We start from the raw sequence: 12,557 nt of genomic DNA on the forward strand, positions 1-12,557 counted from the left end.
CTGCGCGAAAATATCTGTCTTTGCGTCTGTTCATTTTATTTTTGTTCTTGATGTAACCGCTATAATTGTCAATGAATATTTCAATCATTGTACTCAAACATTACTGCGTGAAAAAGAATGTTAATCAACTAGAACGGAAACCCCTAATTTCCTACATGTTTGTTCTCTACGCCAGCATGTGCCGTTCAGAAGAAGCTAATCTGCCCGCATAGTCTCCAGAGTTTTCTTTTCTTCGTTTTACAATTTATCAGCGCCATGTGTGGCCTACACGACGAGCTTATACCGCAACAAAAAGCTTGGCTTCAACGGGAAACTCCACAGAGCGCAGGCTCACACGCGCGAAAGCACGCCAGCGAGCGGCAGCGCCGTCTGCACGCTGAATCGCGCAATCTTTCCACCTGGCAGGCGCGCTCACGACACTAAGGAGACCTTCCTAGCCCGTATAGTTCTGCGTTCGTGTGATCGTCGTGCCGAGTTCTGTTTGTGCGGTCGACTTTTAAAGGGGTCATGAAGCACCCCTTGGGCTGATTGAAAAAACACATCCTGCGGAAAGCTGACACGGCTATGAACTGCTCTGCCAAATATTACAGTCGTGCGCGCCGCGTAATGGCCACAAGCGGAGCGCGAAGTTGCCGTTTCCCCAGGCACCCTCTTTTCAAACAGAGGCCGGTTCTCACTCTCGTCGGTGGGCGGGGCGTCTGTCCGCTGTACGTCGCAAGAGACATAGCATGCTTATTGGCCGATAGCCGACGTAAATCGAGAGCGGCGTTCGGATCAGATGCGCTTCTTGCCGCGGGGTGCCGCCACTTGCCGGCGCCGCACTCCTCAGTACACGGTAGCCGCACTCGCGCAAGCGAATCACAGCGGGAGAGCGATCGCGTTTCATGACGCGCGCTGGCGTAACTTCTTTCCCCCATGCCATCCCTCCCTGTCTAGCTTCCAGTGCGCTCGTCGGCACGAGAAAAGAGAGAAAGCGCTGGGAGCGTGCGCCAAACCCCCGTAACTCCGCTGATTCTTGACGGATTCGAGAAATTTTTGCGGCAATCGATTCGGGAGGCAGTACACTCCGATACTGAGGCCATTAGATCATTACTTGGAAAAGTGGTTCATGACCCCTTTAACGCGCTGCCTCGCATTGTGTGTATTGTGTGTTGTATTTCGTGGTTACTGACGTAAGCGCAAGTATACGCGCTACCAGGCAAATAGTCACCAGATGCCGACCGTGCGACTTGAATCTCTGCGACTGCTTTGTTCGGTGTGACCGACGGACGCGATTCATAGTTTTGAAGAACACCTTCAAATGTTTCCGCACGTCAGTGAGTAGCAGCGCCGCAATCCTTTGTCGACGACGCGTTCTGTCGCCCTGGAAAATGCTTTGACGCTCGGGGACGGCCGGTAGCTCGGCGATTCCTCGCTTGGCGCACCATTGGAAACCGGCGCACCATTGGAAACCGGCGGTCATCTAGCAGTGCACGCTGCCAGCGTATTTTTTATTGCCAGAGGTAAGTGAACGTTACGCTTCGTACATTATGAGTTATTGTTATTGTAGTACGCCTTGTCGCCGAAGAAAATCGCATAACGTGTTGGTAGTGTATGCGGTTGTAGTTGTGAGGATTCTGCTCGCGCATGACATTTGTCAAGAACGTAGTCGGTAGTGTTATAAAGTTTTGGTAATTAGCTCGCTTGCACGCACTGCTCTACGCTAATATTTGCTGAAAGGAGACAACATTTTTGTCAGGCTCACCATTGTCATGCGTTTTATGCATGTCTCTCGACAAATTACTTGGAGTAACGCCGTGAAACCGAAGCTTCAACATCCATTTCGTTCGCACGAGCTCTAAAGGAATCAGCCACCGTGTGAATCGTGAATCGGTACAGTGGGAGAAATATAGTGTATTTAGGGATGTTTTCTTTAGGCGTGCATTTTATTTGTCATTATGTAACGTGACCCTCAAAAGCGTTAGGTTAGCATTCTTGGACATTGCTTATCATCTTTCAAGCAATAGATAACATAGATTTGCTAAAAATGCAATTTCTGCAGCATGACATTGTATTTTGTTCAATTGGTTTGCCCCATTTTTATCCTTTATGCACGTTCACCTAATTTGACAAGCCGTACTTTCAGCTGAATTTTCAATTGCTTTTAGCACTATATGTGCGTCCGTGTATTGAAGTCCCACCTCTCATCGCATAATAATAGCTTGTGAAGAACGACGCTTGTCTTGAATTAGCCATTTATCAGAGCTCTTCCTCCCTCCTCAAAGGGCAAGGTGCTGCTGGCACACCTGGTTCGGCTTTTCTTAACCTTTTTTTTTGAATGCTGAAGTTTTTTTGCAACGTACTGCAGGTAGCAAACAGCAGTGCCTCGACAAACAGTGGAGTGCTGACCATGCAGTCCAGAAGGTGGCTGAGGCAAGTATGCTATAGGAGGTGCTTATTCAGGCAGAAGAAATAAGCATCTGTAGCCAACGTAAAGGTAATGTACAAAGTTCCATTTAATGAAGAAGAATCTTGTTTTGAGCTAGTCATGTCGAAGGGAAACAATGAGCGCTAGATAAATGAGATGGAAATGCAGAGTAACAATGTTATGTATGCCAGCAACCAACTTAAGTTTATTCATGCAAAAGGGTTATTTCCAACTGGTTCATTTAGGGGAAGAGCCCACAGTTTCCACGAATGGGCATACCTGGTAGCCGTTGCACAACCTGTTACTGTGTTTTCGCACTCATTATTATGTGCCACTTACTCTTGTGACGTTCCACCAAGGTGAAATTACTTCACATAAACAGCAGCGAGAAGGCTCTTGCTAGCCAGTTCAATTAAGACAGCGTTACCGTAGCTTTTTGTTCCAGTAAACCAGCTAAGTTGTATAGAAGAGCGTACTTCATGTTTGTCACCATGGACAGTGCATTTTGCCTGGGAACATGGCTTAGTTTTGCAAAGGAAAATGTTGCCTTTCTGTAAAACGTGGTACTGGGAAATGGCATTGTGCCAAAAATATTAAGGTTTATGACTTCTTGCAGCACGCATTGTTGTACAGGGATGTTAGCGTTTTCATAAATGCAATGCATGGTGCTTGAAGAATATAGCGGCCCACTTTAAAATTTATAACTTCATGATTTCAGTATCTGGGACAGACTTTACTGTATACGATTTGTTTCTGGAAAGCTTCAACCTATCTTGCAATTCTTCAAGGCCAATACTGAATTTGCTGTGTACATTTGGCTGCACATTCTCATCACTTATGCTAAACAACAGGCTTGAGTGATGTGTGGAATTCCTGTCAATCAATTTTATTGATTACCTCGGACGATCTACTCTGCTTCCCACAGTTATTGGGTGCTTTGTGTGCATGTGCTATGCATGCTAGAAATGAAAACAGGGAATGCAGCTGGCAGCATCAACGAGTACAATGCCCATAGGCTATTATGAGGTGCGAAATGTTGCCACTGCTAGAATTTACATTATGTGTGCATGGTACAGCTGATTGTGTAATTTAGCACTTTCCAGCTACTTACGCAGTTGGAGCAGATGTCGATCATGTTTATTGTGGTATGGCACGGCCACCAAGTTCGTGCATTCTGCATACCAGGAAACCTGACACGAAGCAACGTATTGCTGTTATGGCAGCTAAGTGAGAACGAATGAGTTTGTGTTCTCTGTACATTTGTCAATATCATTACACAGGCTTGTTAAGTGCATTCAAGCGGCTTTAGCAATGCACTTGCAGCTACAGAGCCAGTAAAGGCAGCCAATTTCATCATCAGAGTTCACTCTGCAAATCCCACTTTCCATAAAGGGCATTGTTTTGTGATAGCTTAAGGTCAAAACTTGCTCAATTAAACACTTCTTGGTGTCTGACATTACATGAATTATGATAATTGTTATATCTCATGTGAAATTATGCCATTGTTTTTTTTTCATATTCTTACTTTGCATACACACTTTACGACTGCACCCTCCCCAACCGAATCTTTACTAGTGCTACATTCTGTTATGGGTGAAAACAATTATTGAACTAAAAACCAGGCCAAGGAAAGCAGTATGATGCCCTGTAATGTAGGAGGATGCCGCTATTGCAGTGTTTAGTCTAGAGCTGAATTTAATGAGAAAGGGCAGCAATGTAGGTCATCTGTGGATATTTGCATAATTGTGTTGTGGTCATTTTGTTATCGCAGGAAGCATCTTCAAAAAGCAGTGCTACAAGGATGTGAGCAGCAGTTTCCCTTCAACGAACGGGTCAAATTCATGGAAGCCACGTGCCTGCTGCTTCTGGCCTACACAAACATGCAGCCACCATAGTAAAGTTCTTGCAAAGGTGTGAGACATCCCTATGCTGCATGGATTGAGCATGTTAATTGCCTGTTTTTTATAGCTTATAGTAATATGTCTACAAGTGTACTTCCTTCTAGTGTATATTTACATTCTCTTAAAGGGCCAGTCAGCAAGCTCCGACTTCTTTTTTTTACACCTCCCAAACAAGCTCGCTAATTCGTACAGAGGGCCGCAGGAATCACATTGTCCGAATGTCAGACACTCCACTTCTAAAAACAATAACCGCACCTCCTCTTCAGCGCTTGACCAGTCCTCTTTGCTAGCGAAGTGGTGTAATGTTGCCTATGAGCAACATTAAGTAACGCTGACTGTTGAATAGTCCTCTGCAATACGAAACGGCATTTTGGCTTTGTGATGATGCAGTATCTGTGGTTGTCACAAGAGTTGCGAATTGGTTTATCTCGCCAGTGCTTTTACTGTGCTTCCTCACCGCACCGCTCTGGCACAGTGGCACATCGAGGAAGCCCCTCTTCAGGACGGTCAGGCTGAGCGAGAAACTGAAACCAGCTGGAATGTTCGTTCTATCCCCTGTGGCTTCATTATTATACCACTTAATGAAAAAATTCATGTGACAACATGTTCACGTTGTACAAGCATGCAGTTGTCACAAATTTTAGACTCCGGGGTTGTTTAGGGGCCCTTTAGCCTTAAATTATGAATGGTAAATTCACACGTCACGTGGTTTTCTTGCTTTATTTTTTGCAATGCTGATTTTTAAAATAGCATGTCAGCTTCTGTGAGTGGTAATTTATACATTTATCATACAAAACATCCTGCTATATTCAACAAGTGTTATTATAGATTTTTCATGGCACCAGAGCCACCTGCTTTTTGCCGTGTGGCAGCTACATGGAAGTTCATTGCTATGCTGCTTTGTTTAACTGATATCTTTTCAATCAATGCGTTTCACAGTCCAGGGTGTTTGGTGTATTTGCATCTTGATGTGTTTAATATCATACAAGTGATGGATTTTTTCTGTCTTCTAGTGTTTACTTTGCAGCTATTTAACTGTGGCTTTCAGGGGCATATCTAGACAGGAACATCAATTCTGCTAAGCTTTGGTTCGAAAAGACGCTGAACAGGAGTTCCTTAGGTGCATGCCCTGAGCACCAGCCCTTTGGATTACAGAAATATCTAAACTGCATAATGTCTGCAGCTCCTTGCTTAATTGCATGTCTTTCTTCAACCTACAGCTCTTTCCATAATCCTTAACATTAACCTACATTACCAAGTGAACATCCCCCGCTGCAATACAGTGGTTATAATGGTCAGCTGCTGATCTGAACTGTGCGGGTTCGATCCTTCATGGAGTGGTTGCACTTTCGGTGGAGGTGCAAATCCTAGAGGTTCCTGTGCTTTTAATTTCACGTTTACATACAGAACCCCATTGTTATTATTACATCAGCAAGTGGACAGAGTGGTAATTCTAGATTGTACACATATTTAGTATAACAGACAGCTGAGCTGGTTGGTAGGTATTCATGTTAAAAAGGCAGGGCATGCAAACATGGACACAAGAGAGAAACCAAGACACCACTAACGCCAACTGGAAAGGTGGACAGTGGCACAAAATAAAGTAGACACAGAAACTTATCTGTGCATGCCCAGGCAAGAGGCGATACCTATCAATCTGGCACGCGCGATAGTCTACGTGAGAGATAACTGCTCAAGCATTTGATTTCTTCTTTATGCTAGTTAATCGACGGTTGGCTCTCTTGTGCACTGCCATTATCGATATGCCAGGCCTCGACAATTGGACGCATTTCTTCATTCATGTGCTTGTACAAAACTGCATTCATCGAATTTTGGCGTGCATTTACGCTCTCAACAATGTAAAGGTAGATTAGGTGATGAGCCTCCAGTTAGTGATCTCAGCGTTTTAGGTGTCTTGACTCTCTTGTGTCCATGTTTGCATGCCCCATCTTTTTAACATGTATTCATATAGTGCGTAAGAGAAATAGGTTATCTAGTGAGTTATTTGGAAAGTAAGTTTAGGGCGAACACCAATATAGCAGTGTAAATTAAATTTAAGCGATGAATGCATCGGGCTGGATTAGGAAACAACATAATGGCGAAATATAGCCGTTTGCTCTTTGCTTATACTTGTCTCAGTTTCTTGTCTCGTATGCTTTGACAATGACCAGGTGTCGTGTTGGATGCTACCTATTGGTTATGAGCTATACATAGACAAAGCAGAGGCTGTTTGGATGCTTTCTAAACAGCTACCTCATGGGGAGAGAAAAGTTCATTTGGGTTATGTGAGGCATGCTAAAAAAAAGTCGACTTTTTTCTGATGTTTTTGTTTTCCTGGCAGACATTCTACACGAACTTGCCCAAAGGCGGAAGGAAGGCACGCACAGATGGACGCACAGAAATCATGGGGCTGCCGTAGAAGCTGTGAATGAGCATTAACCTGTGAGTATGTGTCTTAAACATTTTGCTGAAGCCTTTTATTTTGGCTGAACATTCTTATCGATGCTTTGTATTCCCTGATTTGTAGTGCAATATTGTTACACCCTGTTGCTTTCACAACAGAGCTCTTTAGTCTGGTACAAGGCCCAAAAAGTTCGACCTAGATGACCAAATTGCGGCAGCTAGTTGTTTTCACAATTAATGCATTAGTGTAAAAAACGCAATAGACGGAGCACAAGAAAAAGGAAGACACAAACAGTGCTGTGCTCGTGTGCTCAGTCTTCTGCACTGCTTTGTTTACGCTCTGTCATACCAACACACACAAGCATCCATTTTAGCTTATGTAGTAGTCCAGCTCATACACTTGGTAACGTTCTCCAACGGCAGGATTACCGGATATCTGGCTTGTGAAGTCAATCTAAAGTGCATGCCTGTTCGTGTAGACTTGTGTGCATCCACCATTGAGATGGAAATGCAGCTGTGTTTTAATATTTTAGCCAGTATAGCTCGTGAATGGAATTTGGAGCTGTGACAGCAACACTTTTATAGGGGGTGAGTTACTAAATTATTGTAGACTTGTGTGCATCCACCATTGTGATGGAAATTCAGCTGTGTTTTAATATTTTAGCCAGTATAGCTCGTGAATGGAATTTGGAGCTGTGACAGCAACACTTTTAGAGGGGGCGAGTTACTAAATTATTGTGTATTTCTCGATGTTTGCATGTTATAAACACATAGCTGGTTAAAATTAGTCCAGATTTTACGCTATTTCTTAACATATGACCTTCCGTACTGTTCGAAGGCATTGAACCATACGAAATGCTTTGTGCCTTTGTGTGTGTGCCGAAGGTTAGGAGTCATTATACTAGAGATAGATAAAAATAGGTCAGAGGTTAAAGTAAATTTTTCGCAATCAACTTCTTGTGGGCAGTTATTCAGAGCAGGGTTTTGAAGTAATTTAGCAATACAAGCAGATTAGTGCTTCATTTTAGTGTCTGACAGTGCACACTGTTTTATTTTAGTACCTATTTGGGTCATTTCACGCCAGTGTACCAGGTCGTTTTTTGACCATTTCCAATATTTTGTAAAACTGGTGCTGTTATGTTTCAGTGTGGGAAATAGTCATTCAAGCGTTATTTTCGGGGAAAGAATTGCATGATGCAGCAAAGACCTTTCAAACTTCGCATGCAGAAATGAAGCTGTGTCAGGCAAATTAATTGACACATGGTTATTGCGTCGAGCTATTACTACAAAGCATTTGTTTCTTTAACATAGTCACCAATCTTTCATGACTATGATAGTCGAATTTATTTTGATTTCAATTTATGCTATTTGCAGTCGTGAGGAAACATTGCAAAATGCACCATTTTTAAGTATATTGTAAAAAAGACTGAATGTTTCATGTGAAATATATTCACAGTATGCGTTCAGTGCATATACCAAGGGTTGAAAATGCTGCTGGCAAAAAGAAGCAAAAATGTCTTCAAATTGGCACTTGGAAGAAGTAGTGTTTGAACCCATATTGCGGGCTCTCTTTCACTGTGTAGCAATCCCAGCTAAAATGTTGCCTACACATCATAGTGTGCTTTCCTCGTGCGATAATTTAGACAAAGTTTTTAAGGTGTAATATTATCTTCAAGCGAAAAATAATTTTTTCAAATGAAAAATAACAAGGCTGTGGGAATTTTCTTGGAGCTTTGCCTTCACTGCATAGCACATCATTGTTCTTGCATGGTATTTCAGACAGAAGTATTGCTTAAATCTGCAACATTTAGACTTGCACTATATGAGCACAGGGGCACCTGCGTGAATCCTGTGCCAATGTGCTGTGCAGCGAAGGTCTAGGAACGAGACTCTGTGCTGGCTAGGGATTATTCACTTCAGTAAATTTTTCCTTGCTTACAACCAAGCAGTATATATTTTTTTAAATGGAATATAAATTGCCAGCAAAGTATACCACACAATAATGTCTTGGCGACATTTCTGTTTGGAATGCTACATAGCAAAAGCTAAGCTGCAATATGGGTCAAAAGCTATTTTTTCCGACTGTTACAGTTTGGGTGGGACGTTTCTGATTATTTTGATTTTATAGTAGTTTTATGACAAAGTGGATATCTATTTACTTATTTATTTATTACTTGACAATACTGCTGACACCAGTAAGCAGTATTGCAAAGTGGGCTACAGTGATAAGTTACACATAAAATGATCTTGCTAAGCAAAAACAGGAGCATAACATATACAAAACACAAGATAAACCAAGAACATCTATACAACCGTCTTAAGGAAAATGATAAGGGAACAGCACAAAATACAAAGGCAATGAACTTTGGAAATCAACCTTCGGTATTCCATACGAAAGAATTAGTCTTTCTTCTGATAAATGTTAACATTAGAACTTCAGCATTTTGCAGTGTTTCCTTATGGCTGAAAAAATGTAACTTGAAATGCAAATTAGTAAACTATTTTAGCCATGAAACACTGCCACCTTCAGATTAAAGAAAGAAATATTCTGCATTAAAACGGGAACAAACAGCGCTGGACAAGGGACGAAGAAAGAACAATAGACGAGGGTGCTGTCGCCTTCGTCTACCTTTTTTTCCCGTCCCGTGCCCAGCGCTGTTTGTTCCCGTTGTAATCATGTACTAACCAGCCCAGTTAGGTGCTATCCTGAAATATTTTGCTCTAATTGCTCAAAGCAATAACTTTGTATAAGTTATCTTGCATGACGCAGTTTCACATCTGTAGATGGATGGATGCTATGTGTGTTCCCTTTAAAGCGAAGCATTGACATGCAAGTGGCCAAGCTCAATTTTTGAATTGGCTTAATGCCTTTCCTACCTGAATTAAATTTCTTTCCTTAAAAAAAACTTTAATAAGTAGCTTATTTTTCGGCATTGTACATAAAGACCCTGCAAGTTTGTTTTTGGCTGTTCTCGCTGCTTTTCCACTACCAATCCTCCATCCGTCTTTTACTGATTTCTCTTGTGGATGTGTTCATCTTTATCAAGCTTTCTCTAAGCCTAGGGCTTCATGAGAGCTAGTTCCCAACACGTACATGGGTGGACATTTTTACATTTATTTAAAAGGTGGTCCGTCATTTCCATATCTCTCTCACAATCAGTGCATGTGACGCCTACTTACTGGATCTCACTTTATGACTGCATATTCTAAGACAAGATTAACTCGCTTCAGACATTGCACTAGCTTATCATATGCTTCCCTCCTTACTTCGTCCTTATTCTTGCGATAGTTACTCAGAGCTTTTCATTTTTAGTATTTGCTATCCATTAAATCATCTCCACCTCTCTGACATTGCACCTAACGCTTATCGTGCATAAAGTTTAATGCATGCTCTCAGCATCACGAAATTTCGTCCTGGAAATTATCACTTGACTACAGGTATGATCTTTTTAGCAGCATGATCTTTTTCAACAGCAAAGGAGTTCGTTAAAAAACCACCTTTTATACTTAAAACGGGGATGACTAATTCCATACCTCGTTTATTAAAGTTAACCTCTTTCAATTTCCTTACGCTTGTTCTTTGTGTTGTGCTTGCCTCATGGTTTGCAGTCTTTATGGATCTGGTATATTTAAAGAGTTGAATAGCCGGTCACCTGCTTATGACACTGCAGCTTAAGTATTGCACCCACTATCATTGCCATAGTAGCATTTGGTACAGTAGAGGTTTGTAATGAATGTAACGAGATGTGCAGCTCATGAAATAATTGTTGAACAACGAATGTTGTTGGAGCTAGTGATTCAACAAGAGGACTCCTCTTTAGAGGGGCAACGAATTGCATCAAGGTTGCTGCAACAACTTAGACACATCAATTTGTTGAAACATTGGCTCCAACAACACGCTTTGTTCAATGGTTTGACATTTATTCAAGCCGCCATCTTCAGCTCAACTTTTGTCGCGTTAAGATGTACGGGATATACAACTGTCATGTTGTTTTCTGATAGAATTCAAGAGCTATTGACAGCAAGCCTTGCTTCTCAATTTAATTCTCATCCTTTACGTTTACGCTTTAATCTTTGTCATCTTCAGCCGTATTATATGTGCACTGCAGCAGTAGCCCTTCGCAGTGGTCTACAATTTGCCTCGTCTTGTGCGAGCCGATTCCATTTTATACATGCGCAATTCTTCATTTCTTCACCCACATAACTCTCGGCTTTCCCGGCAGCATTAAGTACGAAAATTGTAACTGTTAAGACTTTTGCTTCAACATCATGACAATAATTGAATAGAATTGGTAATGCACGTAAATAAATACTCTTGCAGTTAGAACGTAGTGTGTTTAACCCTGAGTTCTTGTGTACTATAGCAATAAGTCTTCGTGAAATCATGCTGCTTGTTCTTCATATAATTAGAACGAGTCCAGAAATATCTGCAAAATGCCGTTTCTGCTTTTTTGATTTCTGAAACAGTGATGCTAAGGGAGGCCATGTGCACATGCACCATGGCAATGTTTAAATGTGTATAAATTCTGAACATTGCTGTTGCTCTAGGTGTTTTCTTTCACTTCCTTTTCAGACGTACAGAAAGGAGCGAAGTGGAGCTGTCCATGGGCCGTGCACACAGTTTCATAAGCAGGCTTGCAACACTTTTGACAAATATGTTCCTGAATACATCTGCCAAAGTGGCATTTAAAGAAGCATGTAGTAGTGTACTTCACTGTTTATTTGGCATGAAGCAGCAGGTATGCTTCCGTCATCAGCAAGTTCACACAGTACAGTGCATCTACACATGGCATGCTACCCCCACATCTACCAGCTCGGGATGTGTAGCTTGATTGTAAAATGTTTACTTTGACTTAACACAACAATTATTAACAAAATGACATGAAAGTTTTGCCACCTATGCAGGCGACATTCTCAGTATACGCTGCCAAATATAAGCGGAGTTTGACCAGTCCATTAGTCGCACATTTCCTTGTAAACATCTCGTAGAGGGCTGCTGTTGTTGTTGCAAGCCAATGCGCCGTGATGAATGAACCATGATTCCAAGATTTTTCTTTTCCTCCGACCTTTGTACGCGAGGTAGCATCGTCGAATTGATTAGGTCAAAGTTATGCCTTGTCATTCAGCAGCGTTCAACAAGCTCCGTCTTAGAACATGTTGCATGGGTGGTTTTCGCAACATCCTCTTTGTGTTCTTTAACCTTCGATTACCTTCTTCAACCCATTTCGTCTATGCAAGTTGTGTCGCAATCCCCACATTGTACTTCGTAGATGATCCCGCTCTAATCTTCGGCGGTGTTTGTGTATACCTTGTCCTTAGGACATGCGTTCACAAAGCCCAAAGACCGCACACCTGCGGATGATTAGAGCAGGGTATTCTCAGAGTACGTTGTGGGGTTCATGACACCACTTACATCGGCGAATTGGGCAGGAAAATGCCAAAGACGTTCAAAGAACACAAAGTGGGAATGTTGCTAAAGCCACCCATGGAGCGCATTTTAAGACAGCTTGTTGAATACTGCAAGATGACAGGTTATAGCTTCGACCTTAACAATGCGACGATGCTGGCTCAGGAACGAAGGTGGAGGAAAACTATTGGAATTATGGTTCATGCGTCATGAAGCATCTGCTTGAAACAACAACCACAGACCCATACCGAACGTGTACGTGGACGTATGTGGCTAGTGGACTGGTCGACCTCCGCTCACTTGTTGCCAGCGTATACCGAGACTGCCACCTGCATAGGTGGCAAAGCTTCTATGGGATTTTATGGTGCAGTTGTGGTACAAAACAGTTATTTTGCATTAAGGCAAATGTGCCGTATTATATTGGACAGTACGGGCAGAC

General features: G+C 42.2%; 1 protein-coding gene and 1 long non-coding RNA gene across 2 annotated transcripts in view; one reads left to right on the top strand and one right to left on the bottom strand.

The window, feature by feature from the left end:
* The window catches only part of LOC119400439 (chaoptin), a 386,448-nt gene that overhangs the window by 209,750 nt on the left and 164,141 nt on the right, over positions 1–12,557 (bottom strand). The gene's annotated exons all lie outside the window — the stretch shown is intronic.
* LOC125759394 (uncharacterized) lies at positions 1,457–11,738 on the top strand. The gene is made up of 5 exons (XR_007417050.1): positions 1,457–1,502; positions 2,348–2,476; positions 4,179–4,318; positions 6,650–6,750; positions 11,285–11,738. It is a non-coding gene; the product is annotated as an uncharacterized LOC125759394 (long non-coding RNA).

This window comes from Rhipicephalus sanguineus, chromosome 7 (assembly GCF_013339695.2).
Source record: "Rhipicephalus sanguineus isolate Rsan-2018 chromosome 7, BIME_Rsan_1.4, whole genome shotgun sequence".
Lineage (NCBI taxonomy): Eukaryota > Metazoa > Arthropoda > Arachnida > Ixodida > Ixodidae > Rhipicephalus > Rhipicephalus sanguineus.